Source organism: Panthera tigris, chromosome C1, assembly GCF_018350195.1.
Source record: "Panthera tigris isolate Pti1 chromosome C1, P.tigris_Pti1_mat1.1, whole genome shotgun sequence".
NCBI lineage: Eukaryota > Metazoa > Chordata > Mammalia > Carnivora > Felidae > Panthera > Panthera tigris.
This window is the reverse complement of record NC_056667.1, coordinates 151,129,368-151,149,923: the sequence shown is the minus strand read 5'-3', so window position 1 is coordinate 151,149,923 and position 20,556 is coordinate 151,129,368. Positions and strand designations below refer to the sequence as shown.

The 20,556-nt window shown below is 35.8% G+C and overlaps 1 long non-coding RNA gene across 3 annotated transcripts in view; it reads right to left on the bottom strand.

The window, feature by feature from the left end:
• LOC122241360 overlaps positions 1-20,556 on the bottom strand; it is a 57,834-nt gene that overhangs the window by 14,445 nt on the left and 22,833 nt on the right. For 2 of the 3 annotated variants that reach the window (XR_006221452.1, XR_006221450.1), the window contains one exon: positions 18,807-18,919. This is a non-coding gene — a long non-coding RNA (uncharacterized LOC122241360). Of the gene's footprint in view, positions 1-8,943; positions 9,351-12,971; positions 13,037-18,806; positions 18,920-20,556 lie in introns of those variants that run through there. The other variant, XR_006221449.1, reaches the window with a different exon arrangement.

The following is a 20,556-nucleotide window of genomic DNA, read 5'->3' as shown; positions in this document are numbered from 1 at the left end:
TTCAACAAATGGAACTGGGAAAACTGGACACCTACATGCAAAAGAAAGAAACTGGACTTTCCTTCACCATACACAAAAATAAATTCAAGATGTTTTAAGGACCTAATGTGAGACCTGAAACCATGAAAATATTAGAAGAGAACACAGGCAGTAATTTCTCTGACATTAGCTATAGCAAAAGTTTTCTAGATATATCTTCTGACGCAAGGGAAATAAAAGCAAAAATAAAATATTGGGACTACATAAAAGTAAACAGCTTCTGCACAGTGAAGGAAACAATCAATAAAACTAAAAGTAAACCTACTCAATGGAGAAGATATTTGCAAATGACATATCTGATAAAGGCTTAGTATCCAAAATATACAAAGAACTTCTACAACTCAACACCCAAAAATCAAATAACTCAATTTAAAAAATGGGCAGAAGACATGTCTCCAAACAAGACATCCAGAAGGCCAACAGACATATGAAAAGATGCTCAACAACACTCATCATCAGAGAACTGCAAACCACAACTACAATGAGATATCACCTCACACTTGTCAGAATGGCTAAAATCAGAAACTCAAGAAACAACAAGTGTTGGTGAAGATGTGTAGAGAAATGAACCCTCTTGCACTGTTGGTAGAAATGCAAACTGAAAGAACCACCATGGAAAACAGTATGGAGGCTTCTTTAAAAAAATTAAAAAAAGAACTATGATCCAGTAATTGCACTACTGGGTATTTACCCAAAAAACACAAAAACACAAATTCAAAGGGATACATGCACCCCTATGTCTACAGCAGCATTATTTAAAATAGCCAAATTTCCACTGATAGATGAATGAATAAATAAGATGTGATACACACTCACACACACACACACACACACACACACACACACACACAGGAATACTATTCAGCCATAAAAAAGAATGAAATCTTGCCATTTGCAATGACACGGATGGAGCTGGAGACTATAATGCTAAGCAAAATAAATCAGTCAGAGAAAAACAAACACCATATGATTTCACTCATATGTGGTATATATATAACGAAACAAATAAGCAAAGGAAAGAGAGAGAGAGAGACAAACCAAAGAACATACTCTTAACTATCAAGAACAAATGGATGGTTACCGCAGATGGTAACCAGAGGAAAAATGGGTGGGGGGATAAGTAAAATAGGTCATAAGGATGAAGGAGCACACTTGTCCCAATGAGCATTGGGTGATGTATGGAATTGTTGAATCACTATATTGTACACCTGAAACCAATATAACACTGTACGTTAACTATGTTGGATTTAAAATTAAAGAAAACACACAAAAATATAAATAGATCTGTAACATTTTCTTTCACTTGAACACTTTAACGTTATCAGAGGATTATTAGTTAATCTAATTTCAATATTGATGTGTCTCAGGGAATCAGAAGGCCCGAGGAGATGGAGAGAGATCCGTGGAGCAGTGAGAACACATGCAACATTTATCAATTAAGTTTTCCATCTCATACGAGCTTGGTTTGGGGACCCTCAAAATAACTACAACGGTAACCTCAAAGATCCTTGACCACAGATCACCATGACAAATATAATAATGAAAATTTTGAAATATCGTGAGAATTACCAAACTGTTTCTGTGACACAGAAACAGGTGAAAAAATGCTCTTGGGAAAATGGCGCAAAACTTGCTTGACTCTGGATTGCCACAATCCTTCAGTGTGCAAAAATCACAGTACCTGTGAACTGCAATAAAGTGAAGCACAGTAAAGTGAGGTATGCCTGTAATCAATTTAGGGTATTCAACCAATATGGGCTTTGCATCAGATTCCCATAAACTGCTTCTTACTTACAGGGCATGGTGATCAGATGTTCTAAGACTGTTCCCTCATCTCTACAATGGGGGGTATTAATAACACCTCCTTTATAAGGTTCCTCTGCTACAATGTCCTTCCTCCTAGATACCCAGGCACTTTTTCTGTCAGTGGGTTCTTGTTCATGTAAAAAATCTTTCAGTGAGCAAAAATGGTCTGGTTCTGGTAATGTTGCCTTACTCAGTCACTGGCTGGATGCAGCCTTGTGGAACCATGTGTCGGCATGAACATCACATACAACTAATGGTATAGTGCCTACAGGCTATTATTTCCCACTAAGTAGTTAATACTTATTTTCCCACACTTCTAGCCCCCCACAATCACTAATCCGTATTGTGTTTATATTGATTTCCCTATTTCATATAAATGGAATGATACAATACGTGACCTTTGTGTCTGGTTTCTTTCATGCAGCATGGTGTTTTCAAGGTTTGTTTATGTCATAGACCTTTTTAGTACTTCATTCCTTTTTATGACTGAATCATAGTCCACTGTATGTATATACCATATTCTGTTGATCTATTCATCCATTCATGGACATTTGGGATTTTTCAATCTTTTGGCTAACATGAATATGTTACTATGATCATCTTGTGCACTTGAGTACTGTGTTTTATGTGAACGCAGTTTTTTGAGTCCCTGTTTTTAATTATTCTACTTATATACATAGGAATGGAATATCTGGGTCAGGTGGTATACGATGTGTAACTATATGAGAAACCAGTAAAATGTTTTTCACAGTGGCTGCATCATTTTATATTGCCACCAGTTATGTAAAGAATTTCTTATTTTTCTACATTCTTACCAACACCTTTTATTTTCTGAATTATGATTAGTGTGAAGTGGTATTTTCTTGTGATTTTGACTTACATTTTTCTAACTAATGATATTGAGTGTCTTTTCACGTGCTTAATGTCTATTTGTGTATCTCCTTTGGAGCAATATCTATTCAAGTTCTTTGCCCAGTTATTAATTGGGTTGACTTTTATGGTTGAATTTAAGAGTTCTTCATATATTTTGGATACTAGTTCTTTGTCAGATATGACTTGCAAATATTTCTTCCATGGTTGTCTTTTCACTTTCTTGGTTATGCTCTCTGATGTACAAAGTTTTTTAATTTTGATAAAGTTTATTTATTTTTTTCTTTTGTTACTGTTGTTTATGGTGTCATATCTAATTACCCGTTGCCAGATCCAGGGCTGTGAGGACCTATTTTGTTTTGCTCAGAATTTTATAGTTTTACCTTTTGCATTTAGAGTTTTATTCTGTTTGATTTTCACAGTTTTTGTCAGTCTTCCCATTGACTCTATTGAGGAACAGATTTTTTTTATATTTAAAAAAATTATTTTAAAGTTTAGTTATTTTTGAGAAAGAGACAGAGTGCAAGTGGAGGAGGGGCAGAGAGAGAGGAAGACACAGAATCTGAAGAGGGCTCCAGGCTCATAGCTGTCAGCCCAGAGCCTGACATGGGGATCGAACTCACAAACCGTGAGATCATGACCTTTAGCCTGAAGTCGGATGCTTAAACGACTGAGCCACCCAGGTGCCCACTGTTTGATTTTCACAATTTTTGTCAGTCTTCTCATTGACTTCATTGAGGAGCAGATTTTTGAAGGTTCTTTCTCTGCCATTCTGAATGTGTCTCTATCTCTCCTTGATGTTTTAACCTATTCATGTTTGAAGACTTTAAGCCAGTCATTTTATTTTTTTTTAAGTTTATTCATATATTTTGAGAGAAAGAGAGCACATGGAGAAGGGACAGAGAGGGAGAGAGAGAGAATCCCAAACAGGCTCTGCACTGCATAGTCAGTACAGAGCCCAATGCAGGGCTCAAACTCATGAACCATGAGATGATGACCTGAGCTTAAATCAAGAGTCAAACACTTAACTGAGTGAGCCACACAGGCACCCCTAAGTCAGTCATTTTAAAGAGTGACATCAATTTGGGCTTGTTTGATATGTCCACATAGCTATAATCATATTATAAAATTTTGTCGTAATACCAAAGAAGTGATGTTTTTCTTTAGTGCATCCTGTCAGAAGGCATATGATGCTAATTGTCCAATTACTATGATGTTAACTTGGATCATTTGGTTAAGGATATATTTCTCCAATGTGAAATTATTATTTTTCTCTTTGTAATCAACAAGTATGCTGTGAGGATATAATATTAAACTATGTAAATACCTTGTTTCACATTTAAGTTTTACCAATTGATCATCCATTGATATTTCTTACATTAATAAATTATTATGCTGATGATTACTAATGGTAATGTGCTATGTATATGACTTCTTCTGTTATGAAGCAGTGGCCACATCTATGTCTCTTGGCTGCAAAGATTTCAAGTTGATAGTCTATATGCTCCAAAAAGTTAAAGGCTAAGCCTATAACCCTATGTTCAGCATGGTAGTTGGAATAATGATTAATCAATATTTATTTAGTAAATTAATCATAAAATGAATGAGAAAATTGTTGGCAGATTTCAGTCAAGAATTTTTTAAAAAATCCTCAAATTCCTTGCTCTTTGGAATTAAAACAACTTTTTTTTGAGGGTTTATTTTGAGGATATATTATTCACCAGAATTTATTTCCTTCATATATAAATATTATATTTCCCTTTTCTGCTGAGCTCAAGCATGACCCTGTGACTCACTTTGGCCAATGAAAATTGAGAGATGTGGGTAGTGAAAATTGCAGACTACATATTTTTTCTCAAACTCACATAGAAATTCAAAAAAATAGACCACATTCTGGACCATAAAGCACATCTTCATAAATGAAAAACAAAAAAAAGACATACAGATGGCCAACACACACATAAAAAGATGCTCAACATCTCTCATCATCAAGAAAATACAGATCAAAACTATGATGAAATATCACCTCACATCAATCAGAATGGTTAAAATCAACAACACAGGAAACGACAGGTGTTAATGACGATGTAGGGAAAGGGGAACATCTTACACTGTTGGTGGGAATGCAAACTGGAGCAGTCACTCTGGAAAACAAGTCTGAAGGTTCCTCAAAATTTAAAAATAGAAGTACCCCATGACTCAGTAATTGCACCACTAGGTATTTACCCAAACGATAAAAAATACTAATTCAAAGGGTTATATGCACCCCAAAGTTTATAGCAGCATTATCAACAATAGCCAAATTATGAAAGAGCCCAAATGTCCATCGACTGATGATGGATAAAGAAGATGTATATACACATATACATACAATGGACTATTACTCAGCCATAAAAAAGAATGCAAATTTGCATTTACAATGATGTGGATGGAGCTAGAGAGTATTATGCTAAATGAAATAGTCATAGAGAAAGACAACTACCATATGATTTCACTCACATGTGGAATTTAAGAAACAAAACAAATGAAAGAGAAGAAAAACGAAGAGATAGATTCTTAACTATAGAGAACAAGCTGATAGTTACCAGAGGAGAGGTGGACAAGGTGCGGGGTTAAATAGGTGATGAGGATTAACGAGTGCATTTGTTTTGTTTGCTTGTTTGTTTGTTTGTTTGTTTGTTTGTGTTTTAAGTAGGTTCCACAGGTGCACACAGAACCCAAGAGTGCACTTGTTTTGATGAGCACCAGGTGTTGTATGTAACTGATGAATCGCTAAATTCTATGCCTAAAATTAATACTACACTGTATGTTAACTGGAATTTAAGTAAAAACATGGAAGAAAACAAACAAACAAACAAAAAACAAAATAAAGAAATTGTACAATGTCTGCTTTCACACCACAATGGAATTAACTTAGAAATCGATAACAACAGAAAGATACATGGAAAATTAAAAAATGCATAGAGATTAAATAGCACACTTCTAAATAACACATGGGTCAAAGATGAAATCTGAAAAGGAATTTTAAAATATTTTTAACCAGGGCCACCTGGGTGGCTCAGTCGGTTAAGCCTCCAACTTCGGCTCAGGTCATGATCTCACAGTTTGTTGGTTCGAGCCCCACATTGGATTCTGTGCTGACAGCTCAGAACCTGGAACCGGCTTTGGATTCTGTGTCTCCTTCCTCTGTCTTCCCCTCCCCCGCTCACACTCTGTCTCCCTGTCTCTCTCACAAATGAAAAAATGTCAAAAAAAATATCTTTAACCAAATAAAAATAAATACAACTAAACAAAATTTGTGAGATGAATGAAAACAGGGCTAAGAGAAGTTTACAGTATTAAATGCATATGTTACAGGTCAATAATCTGGGTCAATGTTATGTAAAACTATTATCTGAAACTATTCATTTTAAATTGTTTATGTAAAAAAATGACACTTTATTATGAGTTGAAGTTTTTACCACTTTTTCTTAGAGCATTTAGTGTTTTTTTTTCTTTATGCTTCTCCCTGAAATATATCAATCATGTATAAAGTTATTGTCTTTGAAGTTTACCCTTTTTACCACAAAATTAAATACAAAATTAAATAAACCATTTGAAACATTTTGGGCTTTGTATATTTTCCCTTAAAAATACCTAAAGAGTTAAAATTACCTGAAATAGCAAGTAATTTGTTCTACCCATCTGCTCTATTTATTTCAACAATTGTGCATTTAAAAAAAAAATTTAAGTTTACTTAGTCATTTGGAGAGAGAGAGAGAGAGAGAGAGAGAGCAAGTCGGGGAAGAGCAGAAAGAGAGAGACAGACAGAATCCTAAGCAGCTTCCACACTGTCAGGGCAGAGCCGCACAGACATGGGACTCCAACTCAAGAACTGTGAGATCATGACCTGAGCTGAGATCAAGAGTAAGAAGCTTAACCAACTGAACCACCCAGGTCCCCTTTAACAATTGTGCATCTTTAACATGCTTTGATTTTAAATTTTGTTATGTGTGTTGTGAATAAAAAGCTATAGGATGGCTCATACTCACATGTACAACTGTGTCAAATGCATAAGCCGTGAGCTGGAGGAATGGAGACCTATTAGCTAAAAGCCAAAAAGATCCAATTTATTTTATACAAACCTCAGTTAAACCTATACTGCGTTAAACATTGCAATTGAAAATAAATGATTTTAAATAACCTGACACCTTCTGCCAGATATGCTTCAGACATTTCTTGAAATATGAAGAATGGACTAATGAAAATGTATCTATAGAATCCATTAGTTTGTGGTCTCCCTTTCTTTCCTGCACTCCAGGAAGGAAGATGATCTACTCCACCCAGAAGGCAATCATAATGAAACCTCCTATACATGACTGTTTTCTTGGCTACCTAATAGCCATTCTCAACCCCCTCCTCCCTCATCCAACCTTCACTCCAGGGGCTAAAAAGTCTAGCACTTCCTTTCCCTCTCCTGCAGGTAGAAACGGCCATATGATCCAATTCCTGCCAATGAGCTATTAGGGGGAACCTGTTCTGAACCTTCTGAAATAAGTTTTGTAACATGGTAAGAGAAGAGAGATACTACTGTAAAGTTCTTATGCATGCTTCCGCCTTTGGATGTGGTTGTGTGAGAACATAATGACTGGAATTGTAGCAGCCATGTGAGATCAATAATTAATATGACAATAAATGCTGAAATATTAAAGCAGAGAATGAGAATTCTCCAGTTTCTTGATGATAACATTGAGTTCATGAACTAACCACTAACCATGACTATAGATTTCTCATCTAGTCAACAATAAATGTCAAATATTGGCTAATACAATGTTAATTACAATAATACAATGCTACTACAATGTGTCTCAAACCCTTGCTACTCAAAGTGTGGTCATGATCAGCATCATCTGGGAAGTTGAAAAATGTGGAATCTCAGGACTCACCTGAGACCTATCCAATCAGATAGGCATTTTAACAAGATAAAGTCAATTAAAAAGAATATCAAAATTTAAGAAGCTCTGGTTTAAGTCATTGTCAGGTGGTCATGGTGTTACTTGCAGTTGCAAGATAGAATTGCTAAATTGTCAAGGTCCTATGGTCTCTGTTGCCTAATATATGATACTCTGACTCTTAATACTTCTTTAATTTCTTCATATTAAAATAAAATAAATTCTACACTTCCATTTCTTAGTTTTTCATATAATATTAGCTTTCCTTCTCTATTGTCTTTTGTCCCTGCCTGCTTTCCAGAGGGAAAAAAGCTTCTTTTATTGATTTAGTTTATTAGATATCACCACATATATGTGTGTGTATATTACATATAACCATATATATATAAAACATATAAAATGTGTATACTTTTTATATATATGTATATACACATATACATATATATAACATCTACAGCTATGTGCTAACGCTGGAATTAAGAAATTAAATAAAACACATTATAATCAAGATATGACTCTTATCTTTATTAAATGACTCATTTATGTTATTGAGGAAACACAAGGATTAGATTAAAGCAAAAGAAATATATGAAGCAGGATAATAATTTGTCACTGTTAAAATAAAACAAAATAAAAATAATATATCCCCAAAGCCCTTAAATGCATTTCATGTAAAAGTTTCACAGAAGACCTCACTTTCTTCTGAGTTGCTTTTCATTAAACTTTTTGCTTTACTGAAGAACCAAAATTAAAAATACATAATACTAACAACAATATTTCCTTTCAATCAATTATATTTTAAAAATGTGGTATCTTTAAGAGGGATGTATTTCTGTCCCTGGAAGATTATACTAGCTTAAATTTACAAAAAGTAATGATTTTACAGGCTGGCCTCGAGCCTTTATGACTACCTATAACATTTTGTGAAATAATCTATTCCATTTGACTCATAAACAAATTTTGGGAGTCCAATCTATGTCTTCGGTAGGAATAATTACTGTATTTTCTAGAAGTTTAGTACTTGCTAATGTAGGACCATTTAATTAAATTTATGGGAAATAATTCCTTGCTCTTTGGAATTAAAACAGCTTAAAACAAAAATCTTCCCACTTATGGAAAATTTACTTGGTTCTAGGCTCCAGTCAAGGCACTTTCCATGCACTTTCTAATTTAGTTCTCACAATATCACAATGATAGGAAAGAATGTCAGAGATGAGGACACAGCTATACTAAGAAATGATGCAAACCAGATAATACATGAATATGTAATAAAAGAGGTTTATTAATTTCCGCCATAAATATGGATTCCAAGAAGCAAAGATGTTTTAAAGTAAATTTTTTGTGTGTGAACAATTTTTGTTCTCTCAGTCTCTATTCATTAATAAGTTTTGTTTGTTTATTTTCAGTTTTCAGGAAAATCTCCTCTGGTTTTGAGATTGATGATTCCAGGGGATTTCTGGCACAATAACTTTCTAATCTGTCCTTTGTGGAATTTGATGGGGTTCCTTGCCTTGTCCATTGAGATAGAGATGGGAACTTCTCCTAAAAGCCTGCAGAATCAGAGCCCCCATTGCTGGCGCCCTTTCTACTGGCTGTCCTGGGCACCAGATGCTTCTCTCTGCTGTTGTGACAGTTGGAAAGGCACTGTGTCTTGATTCTTTTCATCATCCTGCTGGGCCTGTTCCTGAACTTTGACAGTAGCTGCTGCTTAACGACAGCAAGACTGTTGGTGAAATAGCTGTTGCTCGTGTTAAATGATCTATAAATCTATGATCAAACACTGTGGTCTGGAGAAAGTGGGTGTCGAGTTAAATGTGGCCCAACCATTTAATAAGATGAACTGTGAAAATGTTGCAAGGAAGACCAAGTACAAACAAGGTTTAACACCATGGTCATCAGAATATAAAGACTTCCTTATTACAACAGGAGGATGACCTGGCTGAGGTTTTCCAATTCAGCAGTGAGTTGCATTTTTGATTGGGTCTCAGAAGTCAGAGGGACTTCCCAATGAGTCCATTTTCCCAGGAGCTGAAGGCCAGTTATCTACCTCTTCTCTGCATACCACAGGTCTCTATGATCTATGTTGGGCAAAGCCAAGGTTGTCCTCTGCTTTATAAAGTTAGTCATTAAGAGGGTTTATGTTTCACCCTTTTTGAAAGATTTCAAAATGTCCATTTCAAAGAGATGTGTGAATATGGGAAATTTAAAGACAAAAGGAGAAAATCGTCAGTTATTAAGCTGTAAAACTGGTGATAAGATTTGCACACTGAAGGAACTTAAATGAACCTCTGCTTCAGTCAACTGGATTTTTAGAGCCAAATAAAGTCTAAGATAAACAGAAATAAATCCATGCTTTTTATAACTCTAATCAGTGCCTTGGTGTCCAACCTAATTTCTGCTGGTTAGGTTGCTGTGCAACCAGCAGACAGAATTCCTAACAGACAATGCACGTAGACACGGAACAGAAATATGAACCCCCATTTGAACCACACACAAGTTGACTTGAGGCATATTAGACCGGATCTACTCTAGCAAATGGCAGTTAACTTGCAAACTTGCAAGGGAAATGTATTGGCTTGAAGGAATTACCCAAGCCTAAAAATGATTTGTGTGTGTGTGTGTGTGTGTGTGTTGTTTGGATAGAGTCCTACAAGCTGGATTTTAGACAGTGGCAAAGAGATAGAGAAAATGAGGGGCCAGAAAATAAGCTCCTCCTAACCTATTCCACAGCCAGTTGCTGGACAAGCAAGACCATTTCCATGAAATTTAAATGAGGCATTTAAATTGGCTCTCTGAATAAATTACTCTACATGGATATTCTCCTATCTGACATCCATGCTGATTTTAGATCCATCTTGCTGTTACATGGAGTGTAGTTTATGTAAAATGGGTAAGGATTGGAAAAAAAAATTAGGTCGGCCCAATGAGGGGGTTAAACGAGAATAAGAGAATATGTCTCCAAAGCTTACATTATTCATCAAATTAGATGCAAAAAAAAATCTTACATTAACGAAAAATTAAGTTTGAGCTCTTCATTACAGAGATATAAGGAATTTACATGTTACAGTAGAATAATTTCTTTAATAGGAAAAAAATTCTGGGTTCCAAGAGCTTACACTGCTTAATTTGAGGGGGGAAAAAGTAGAATCATCAGCAACTAAGGACAAAATGGGACTTAAGGAATTGCAGATTAAATTTCATGACTCTCCTGAGTCCCACAGGTTGCTTCTGCTGAGAAGTGGAACATTGTCCACAGTGCAAGATGTGACTAGTGAAACGAGCAGGCTCACCCAGTCTGGCATCTCCCTCCTTTGGCTTCCTGCCTTCCCCCAGTACACTGAGCTTTTCCTCTTCCTCCTTTGCCTCACCTTTGTTTTATAATCAGTACAACAGCTCTGCATCTGACACTTGCACTTAACTAGAAATGTCTGCCCTGAGGTCAGTGTTAAAAAAAAATGGCATTAAAAAAATGGCATGAGTTCTTCAGAATAAACCCTTGCTGCCTCAATCATGATTTATCACTAAATGAGATCACTGATCATAGAAATATGTTTAATTGCTCTATATTTATTGTTTAAAAAGTATGAGTTATTTCCTTACTGAAATATAGAAAACGAGTCTAATAATTGTAGTGACTCTGAAAAATCCCAATTATCCACATGATATTTATGATTCTTCAAAATATTCAAATATACATTATTCACAATATACATTTCTCATCTTTAGGTACTTATACTCAGAAAAGTATTTAGAAATTCATGCAGTCATCTCAATATACTATTTTAGGTTCTCCAATTGACTGATATACTGATAGAATACCAAGGAACTAGGGTATTTTAAGGATATAAACATTAAGGTGAATTAGAGTTAGGTTGTTTGGTAATGTCTGATAGAGTCAGCTGTCTTTAAATTGCTAGACAGGCCATATAGATTCCAGGAATTCCAAATGGTATCTGTTAGGGAGTGAATTGTATTAACCCTTACCACCTCAGAATGTGACTGTATTTGGAGATAGGGTCTTAACAAAGTAGTTAAATTAAAATGAGTTGTTAGGATGGACTTTAATTCAATGACTGGTATCCTTAGAAACAGAGGATATTTGGACACAATCACATACAAAGGGAAGACCATGTGAACACCCAGGAAGGAGACAGCCATCTGTAAGCAAAGAAGAGAGGCCTCAGAAGAAAACAACCCTACCAATACCTTAATCTCAGACTTCTAGCTTCCATAATCCTGAGAGAATAATTTCTGTTGATTTAAGTCATCCAGTCGGTAATTCTTTGTTATGCCAGCTTCAGCAAACTAGTCAAGTACACCAGTGATTGGAAAGAGATAATGTCTTCCCTAAATGGTTTTGTCTACTACTCCCCCTTACAAATAGTAAACTCTGAGACAAGCTGGCTGATTAACTCCTTCAGTAATTCACGAATTAATTCATACTGTCAACAAATAAGCACTAATTGAATGTTCTCTATCTTCTGGTCACTTGCTAAATTTTGGAGCTTATAAGGATGTCATCTCTAGAAATTCACAGCTATTGGGAGATATGAACATGAGGAAATAATTACAGTTAGTGTGGGAGATGACAAAGTGAGAATATTCATTCCTTCACGCATTCATTTATTTTCTCAATTTAATGTACACTTGTTGAGTTCTTACTCTGCCAATACAAAGCTGGAGGAATATCGAACTCTCATGGCAAAACATTTCAGTGAAGCACTTCCTAATAATGTGTACATTTTCAAATGAGGAGGGAAGGAAGGCTTCACTCAATAGCTTTTATTGGCTTTCATCGGGATATCCTACCTGGTACCTCACAACTGAAACCTCCATATAGTGATGTTGTCTTCCCCAAATGAGTCTACTCCTCTTTCCAGTTTCCTCATCTTACTGCATAGCATGTTCCTCTGTCCAATCACTCAAGTCAAAACCTGAGATTAGCTGAGATTAGCTTTGGTCATCCATTCATTCCCACCCCACATCTGTTGGGTCATCAAGTCTGGTGACTCTTCTCAAATATCTCAATGCTCTCTCTCTATACCTAACCTTCACCATCTCCTGCTTAGATTAGTCTATAATTAGTATAGTCTACAGTGTATGATATAGATTATTACCTTCTGCGGTAGAAAAACTTCTACTTCCTGTTGTCTCTCATTCTAATCATCCTTCCAAATTGACTCAAGAATCATATTTCTAAAGTGAAAATGTGAATATGCAAGGTTTTTGCCCAATATTTCATGATGGCTAATGAGATGTAACAGAAACCCCTTAACCCAGTATACTAGGTTCCTTCTGCTTCTCCAGCCACTTCTCACTACTTACCAGAGTGTATCTTAAGTTCTTTTCATAAGAAATTTGATTTGGGATTCTAAATATACAATATAAACCTGAAAAAAAATAGAGGAAAAAAGGGAAAGCTTTTGTTTTGTTTTGTTTTGTTTTGTTTTTGCTTTTAAAGTAATTTTCAAACTAAGGAAAGAATAACCATCCTAGATCTTAATATGTGTGAACCCTTTCAATATTCATTACACCAAATGTTCTGTCTAGGTCCTACTTATAATTATTATCACCATCACTCTCCCTGCAATATGCATACAAGACTTTACCACAGGTAGGGAGAGAGGGGGAAGACTACGTATTCAAAGAAAATGTATAATTATAAATAATTAAATAAGAATAACACCCGCCTTCTGGTATCTTGGTATGGAAATTGGAAAATATCATGTGGATATAGGTGAGCAACAGAATAAATCAATTCAACATATTTTCCTCAATTGTATTTCATTTTCTTAGAGAAATCTGATTAAATAGAGTCACTCATTAAAAATATTTAAATAAATAACAAATCTTCATATTCTTTATTTACAGGAGAAATAGTTTTTAGTGGAGAATATTTTAAAGGAAAATTAAAACATCCAAACCTTTAACTCAATGAAGGCAATAGGAAGGCACATAGTATTTTTTTTCAAGAATGGTAGAATATATATTATGTCTTATGACCTCAAAATTGCATGTGTCATGTATAACCCCAGAAACAGAATCAAGGAGTTATTTAATATAGCTGATAATATAAAAAGTTGTTTTCCTCTTACATTAATAAGTTTGCTAAAAATATGATTTCATGATCCATTTCTTCAGAATAATAAATATTCAGGAAAAAATGCCCACGTGTTGTAAATCAGCCAAAGAAAAATTTTCTCAATTTTTGATACCAAAAACTGATAATCTGAGTCTTTATACATTGAATTCTGGGGTTTATTTCCCCATCAAAAACCAAATTGCTGATATCCCTAGCCTACTTTTTGGCACATATCACATTGTTAGAAATCCATAAATATTAAGAAATTTCTTTTCAAAAAGACTAACAGTTTCAGGCCATCCAACCATGAAGACTGTCTTCAGAAGTTCCAGCCTTCTGGAGCCAGCCATGGAATTCATGAGAGTTCTGGGAGGGAATGGTCCTGCAAGGGTGTCTGAGGACAAAGGCCCTGAATATTATGCTAAGAAGCACTGATCATCAAAGAGAGAAAAAGAACCCAGCTTGATTTTAATGAAATCTGTCTAAAGTGCGGGAAAGGCAACGAATGTGGAAACATCAGTGACTCGGGAAGCAGGTTGGAGGAGGAGGGCCCCAGTCTATTCAGAAGATTACTTGGTACCCGACGATAATTAGACAGTCTCTTGGAAATACATTAGTGGATGGCCCTTATTCTGGACAGGTATGTTTCCTTTCCAAACTTCAAATTATTGCCCCAACTGGATCTGTCAAAACCCTCCTGCCTATATCAGTTGGGGATGGAGATTACAGGCTCTTCATTGGCATTTCCAAGGCTTGTACGAAAGCTTCCTGCTCTACGGGTTTTGTGGCTCAATGGAAGTTTCCAGCCTCCAGGGCTGCTAATTTAACAGCTTCCATATTAAAGTTCAAGGAAAATAATCCCTTTTTAAAAAGGAACATTAAGTTATTTCTCACTAAATCAGGAGAAAAGCCTTTTCTACCAATTACAAAGTATTAAAAAGTTAGCAATTATTAGGAGCTTTACTGACAAGGTCATTTGTAAAAGAATCATTCAATCTAGCCAGAGAAAACTGCTGCTGAGAACACAACTAAAAACAATTCTTCAGCTAAATTCTCAGGAAATTAATGTCTCTGTTATCTATATTTATATTTAGAGAAGGAGCAGTGAGAATGTTTCATCCTTGAACTGAGAAACTACCTCTGAGCTCTTTGCAGAGAAAAAGAAGAAAGTTTGATTGCACTGGCAGGCTTGAACAGTTTAGACGTGCAGAGTATTGATTTCTCTCCTGTATTTATTCTATTCTTGTGTTAGGAAGCGTTAAGTATCTGGAGAGGGATGGCAAAGTGGGCATTTTTAAAACAGTTTGACATGATTGAAAGTCTTCATATTTGTCAAGGTGTTTACCTGCTCTATGGAATTGTTTTTTGTTTTCACATTTTTGTTCTCATTGATGTCATATCCTTGAAATGTGGCAGATTCATGTCTCTGAAGTATCAGTTTTTCAGTTTAACACCAGATGCAGTCATTTGTGGACGAGGGAACCATGGCATGTTGATATAGCCACATGTTTTTGCTCCCTTTTTTACTAATAAGGCAGTTGGTAAGTGCAAGGAATTGCCTGTATTGTACTGTTCAGCACATGGATCAAACACTGTTGTTAGTACTGTATTCTAACCAGCCATGGCCATTCTTTAGTCGTGTCTCAAAAGGTACCACAGTTCCCAAGTTGGTTTCTCTGGCAACTGTAGGGACAGTTGAATTACAATTCGTAATTGACCAGTCACCAGCCCTGGGGATTTTTTCTTCATCCGCCAAGCTTCCATGTGGCCTGTGGAGTGTGGAAAGTGGTTGCCCCTCCCAGTTTCCTGGGTCCTTTGAGACAGAGCCAGTGAACCACAACCCTCTGTGTTCTGATCACTGGACAGATTTTTTTTTTCTTTACAATTCATTCAGAACCGCTTTTACTTTGTTAAAAGACTGTTATCCCAGGGAACAATGCTGCTTGTTTGGGATTGTGTTGTGCTCTTCATACCTGTTGAGCTCAAATTATGCTAAAGCTGCCAACTCACTTTATAAAGAGTCATCTGGAAAACAATTTGAAAATGTCACCTTTTTGCTTCCTTTATAAACTTCACTCTACTATGACTCCCATATGAGCAAATGTAATGAGAATAACTTGTTAGGCTTCTAACGTTTCTCATATATTCCTCACGTGGAAGCCGTTTCAGATAAGTTGTCTTAAGTTAAAGATCTTATCAAAGACTTTTTATGTCTTACATAAATTTGTGGAAAACTCCTTCTCAGCCCCTGAAAGAATATTTTGTGTCTTTCATCCTAGGTTTATGTGTAAGAAGTCTTGGCATCTGAACACATGTTAGTTAATTTAGGCACTGAACAGTCTGTCAGGTATGTCACAAATACGGAATAAAACCAAATAAGCCTGATATTGAGAAGTATTAAATGTTTTGAGAAATATTCAAGTCCATTCCTCCATTGGCTGACGTGTAAATAAATTGCCAAATTTAGAAACCAAGGTGATTGCATTTGGAACTATGATTGCTTAGAGTTGCATTAACGTTCACTTTTCGTTTTCCATGAATATTGATTTGATCTCGGTGGGTGAAGATGGTAGACTGGTGTGAATCTTTACCTTTTTAAGTTCAGATCAGGGTATGTATAGTGCCCAGATGTTCAGGACAGAGGCTGTGTGGGATTGGCTGGCGTAAGAGAAATGGGCTCTGTAAACATCAACACCATGGACACACCTGTACTGCCCTTGGAAGAGAACACTTCCTTCCTTTTACTTTACCATTGTCAGTCACGTTATCGATCACCGGCCCCCTCAGAGGAAATGTTGCCACCAGTGGTACAAATTGAGCCTGAGAAGGAACTCAATTAACACGATTCCCGTGCCACGGCCACTTTTTCAAGATGCGTTCTTGCTCACTCGGTGACTTTCCTGTTTCATTGATTCCAGGCACTCGGGTTCTCTCAGAATATATATGGCCAAGTGCTCTTTTGCTTTTATGGCTTACCATAGCACAAATTGCTGCAGATGCGAATGTTCTTATTGGCATACATGGAAGAATGACCTTACTTTATAGTGCTATTATAAAAGCACAGTTTAAACCAGCCTTTCAATTTTTGTGTGACAGAAGAAGGGGCTAATCTTATGGGTCTTGACCTCTCTCGAGCATTCAAACTATTGATGACAGAGCACAAGGCTCTTAACATTCCCTGCTTGTCATTTTCTTGGCCTTAGATGGTTTCCAACCCATTTCAGTGCATACGCCTTATTGACGTCCTGCGTTGGAGGGTAATGTATCTTCTCAGCCTCAACATCTCTGGTCTACTCTTCTGTAAGGATTAAGGAAAGAAATGATCTTCCTCAGTCCCAGACGTTGCTTTCCACATCTCCAATTCGTAGCAGCAAAAATACTACTGGAGGTATGAGACCTCCTGCCTTATTAATAAGAGTACCTAATCAATGCATTATTTCAAGCAACTGGTTGATCATCCAATTTCATGGCTCACGTTTGTTCACTAAGCTGGATCTTCCTCAGAAACACCTTTAATTTCTTTTACAGGAGGTGTCTCAAATTAGTTGCACATTTTTTACTAAGGCTTCAATGAGGATTTCATCTACTGTGCTCATTCTCCTCTTAGGCATTTACCAATACTCTATACACATTTAAGCGGGAACTTTTCTTTTTAATTCCTCATGAGGATATACACAGAACAACATAAACGTTTAAGGGATGTACTAAAGACAGTACAAAAGAGGACATAAATAATACCAAAAGGGGGCATCCTAAGCCATCTGTCAGTTTCGTGGTTTTCCTTGGAGATTCCAAGGTGTCTGTTGTTCCCAAATTCCCTCAGAGGGGCTCCTTATGTGGGGGACATCACCACTCTTACCATATACAATTGGTCCCAGAGTGCGTGCTAGACACAAAGGCACCCACATGGCGTCTGGCCAGCAGAGTGTACATTTTCCTGGCGAGAGCACTTTCGCCAACTCAGCTGCCTTAAAATGGATGAGACTGACAGACCCAATCAGATTTTCATGTCCTTTGTGAAGTTTGAATGGGACATTCAAAGAAAGGCTGAAGACAATAGGGTGGTTAAAGTTGCTGAGAGATACACAGAAAGGAAGCAGTAAGCAGAAACTATGGGGATGTAGGACTCAGGGTTAAGAAAACGCCTCAATAGAGAAGAGAATAATGAGGACCAGCTTGCAAGTGACAGCAGGAGCTGTAGATGCAGAGAGAGAGTGACTGAGTTGGCGTCATGTGGAACACTAAAGCAGAGAGGAGGAGGTGACGTGTGCTGAGGGCACAACTCGGTTCTCTAGAACTGTTTTTACTCTAAACAATCATCCACTTCTTCATGGTGGCTGGCTGTGTCCTTGTGGGTATATGCTGAAAGTTATTTCCATCTCTGTGACTTAAGTTAGGCCTCACTTTGCTTGTGGGCATTTCCCCATTTCTCGTCTCAGGAAACCAGAGCCAGAATGTATAGGACTCTTAGGAGATAGAAAAACTCGCACCATATATACTTTTGATCATTTTTGGTGGAGGGAGTAGATGTCGTCCAGGCTAGATCACTTGCAGTCATACTGTTGAAAAAAGTTGTAAATTCGGAAAAAAAAAAAAAAAAAGATTCTTTACATTAAAAGTGGTAGTAAAAGAATTGCCAAGGATAAGTATTTCCTAACCGTTTTCAGGGGGACACACATGGGGGCATTTTTTTTTTTAATTAGAATTTAGGATGAGGATGATGTGTTAAGTCTGGGAAAGGTTTAGGATGTGCATTAGCTTATTAAAATTTCTGTAAACTCTTGCAATTAGCAACAACTACTACTCTTGTTTAACCTAGCAAAAGAAAACACCTTTTCATTGCATCAAAGCAACAGATCATATCTCACCAAATTATTTTTTCTATGGTACGCAGTTTTTAAAACTTTAATTTACGTATGTAAAAACCACATTACATCTTACAAAGGATAGCTGCCCTTGAGATTGTACTGAGCTGTGAATTATTCTAGACTTCGAAATTCTTACTGCTCCCAATGTCATGCAAGAGGTCTTAGGAATAATACCGAAGGTAAGTTGGCTATTAAAAGTTCTGTAAATACCTATTTGAAAAATTTCTTTCTGTTTCTTCTCATCCAGCTTTTGGTTGTCTGTAGTAGATTTCCTTGGAGGGTTGCCAGTGCAATTTAGAGATTTTGCATATCAGCTTTCTAACCTGAGAAAATTGGAAGAGCAATAAGTATAATGGGTAAATACAGTTATCTTAACATCTTTGAAACAATGTGATAAAGATTGAAGAGATCAACAGGGATTGGATAAACACATGTTTCATATCTCCTGTACGACTCTAACTGAATTTTGGTACTGCTTTGCCATGGGGTAATAAAACACCGGTATTCTGAGATACATAGTTTGACACACAAAGTGAAACATTCAAATTTTTTATTTCAGTGAGATGTAAAAGATGGCAATTAACACTATCTTAATAGGAGTTCTGCTAGTTTAATGGGAGAAGAAAAGAAAGAGAAAAGGATTTTAATTATAAAATCAAATAATTGGTTTAATCTAAAAAAGATTATTTAAGGACATAAAAGTAGAAAATCACTCATAAATTTTATGATATCTCCTTAATAACTCTGAAAATAGATGGCCACTAGAATATAGTTCCATGCTATCTTTATTTAGTCAAGTAGCTTTCAACTCTGATAGTATTTATGCATAGACTTGTATGGGGGAAGGCAAGGATATTAAAGTGTTCAGAATTTGAAAGTAATCAATGTATATTTTGAAAATTTGGAGAAACAGAGAAAAGAAATTACCACCCACTCATAATTACAGTGTTTAGCAATATTGACTTTGTTATAGTTGGCAGATATATTTTCCTAGATGTATGTATCCTTTTATAGAATTCAGATACTAATACATGATTTTTCCAGCTTTTACCTGTGCTATATTTTGTCAATATTCCCATATATTCCATATAATTGAAACAAATAAAGATTATTCAAAACTTTTTCCAATTCCCATATTATTAATTACATAATATTTCATTGAAATTTATTTAACATTTCTCCTATACAGGTTAATTCAGGCTGATTTCTGTCTGAATTAATTTAAAATTTCAATTTTACTGATAAAATATGATGTGTGTATATCTTTTTTCTTTTTCTTTCTTTCTTTATGCACATCTTTTTTTCTTTAAGGCATTTTTACTTTGGGATAGATTCCAAAACAAATTAATAGTCAGGTGTTTCAACCTTTTAAAAACTTGCAATACATATTTCAAATATTTTGTTAAAATCTTGAAAACATGTGCATTCTCTACTGTAACAAAACCTTTATATTTATTCATTTGTAAATTTCTCCTTCACATCCTTTTTACTCACCTATTGGCCTATGTATATTTTCTAGTTGATTTTATATGAACTTTTTTCATATTAACCATTTACTTTGCGTATTAAATAAAAATATTGGTATTTTTATATTGTTTGCTTTTTATGTCATTTTCGTAAATAGAAGATTGGTGATCATATTCTAAAAACTATTGATATTTCTACAGTGATTTCTTCATTTCCTTGTAAGCTTAGTATATCTACTTCTTTGTCTTAGGACTTATGCAAATTAAGGATGAATTCTCTCTCTAGGCTATTGTACTTGTGAGAGAATATTTTGAACTCCCACTTAAGGACTAGTAAGCAGGTTTTATTGTTCCTTTATTCCTTAGCAATGTTTTGGAGGGAGGAGTATTCTGATCTTCTTATGTGAACCTCTGTCACAGCAAAAAGGGGAATCTGTTGTAACATTTCACGAAAATTCCGAACTTCTCGGTAGAGTGCAATCAGTTTCCTGTAG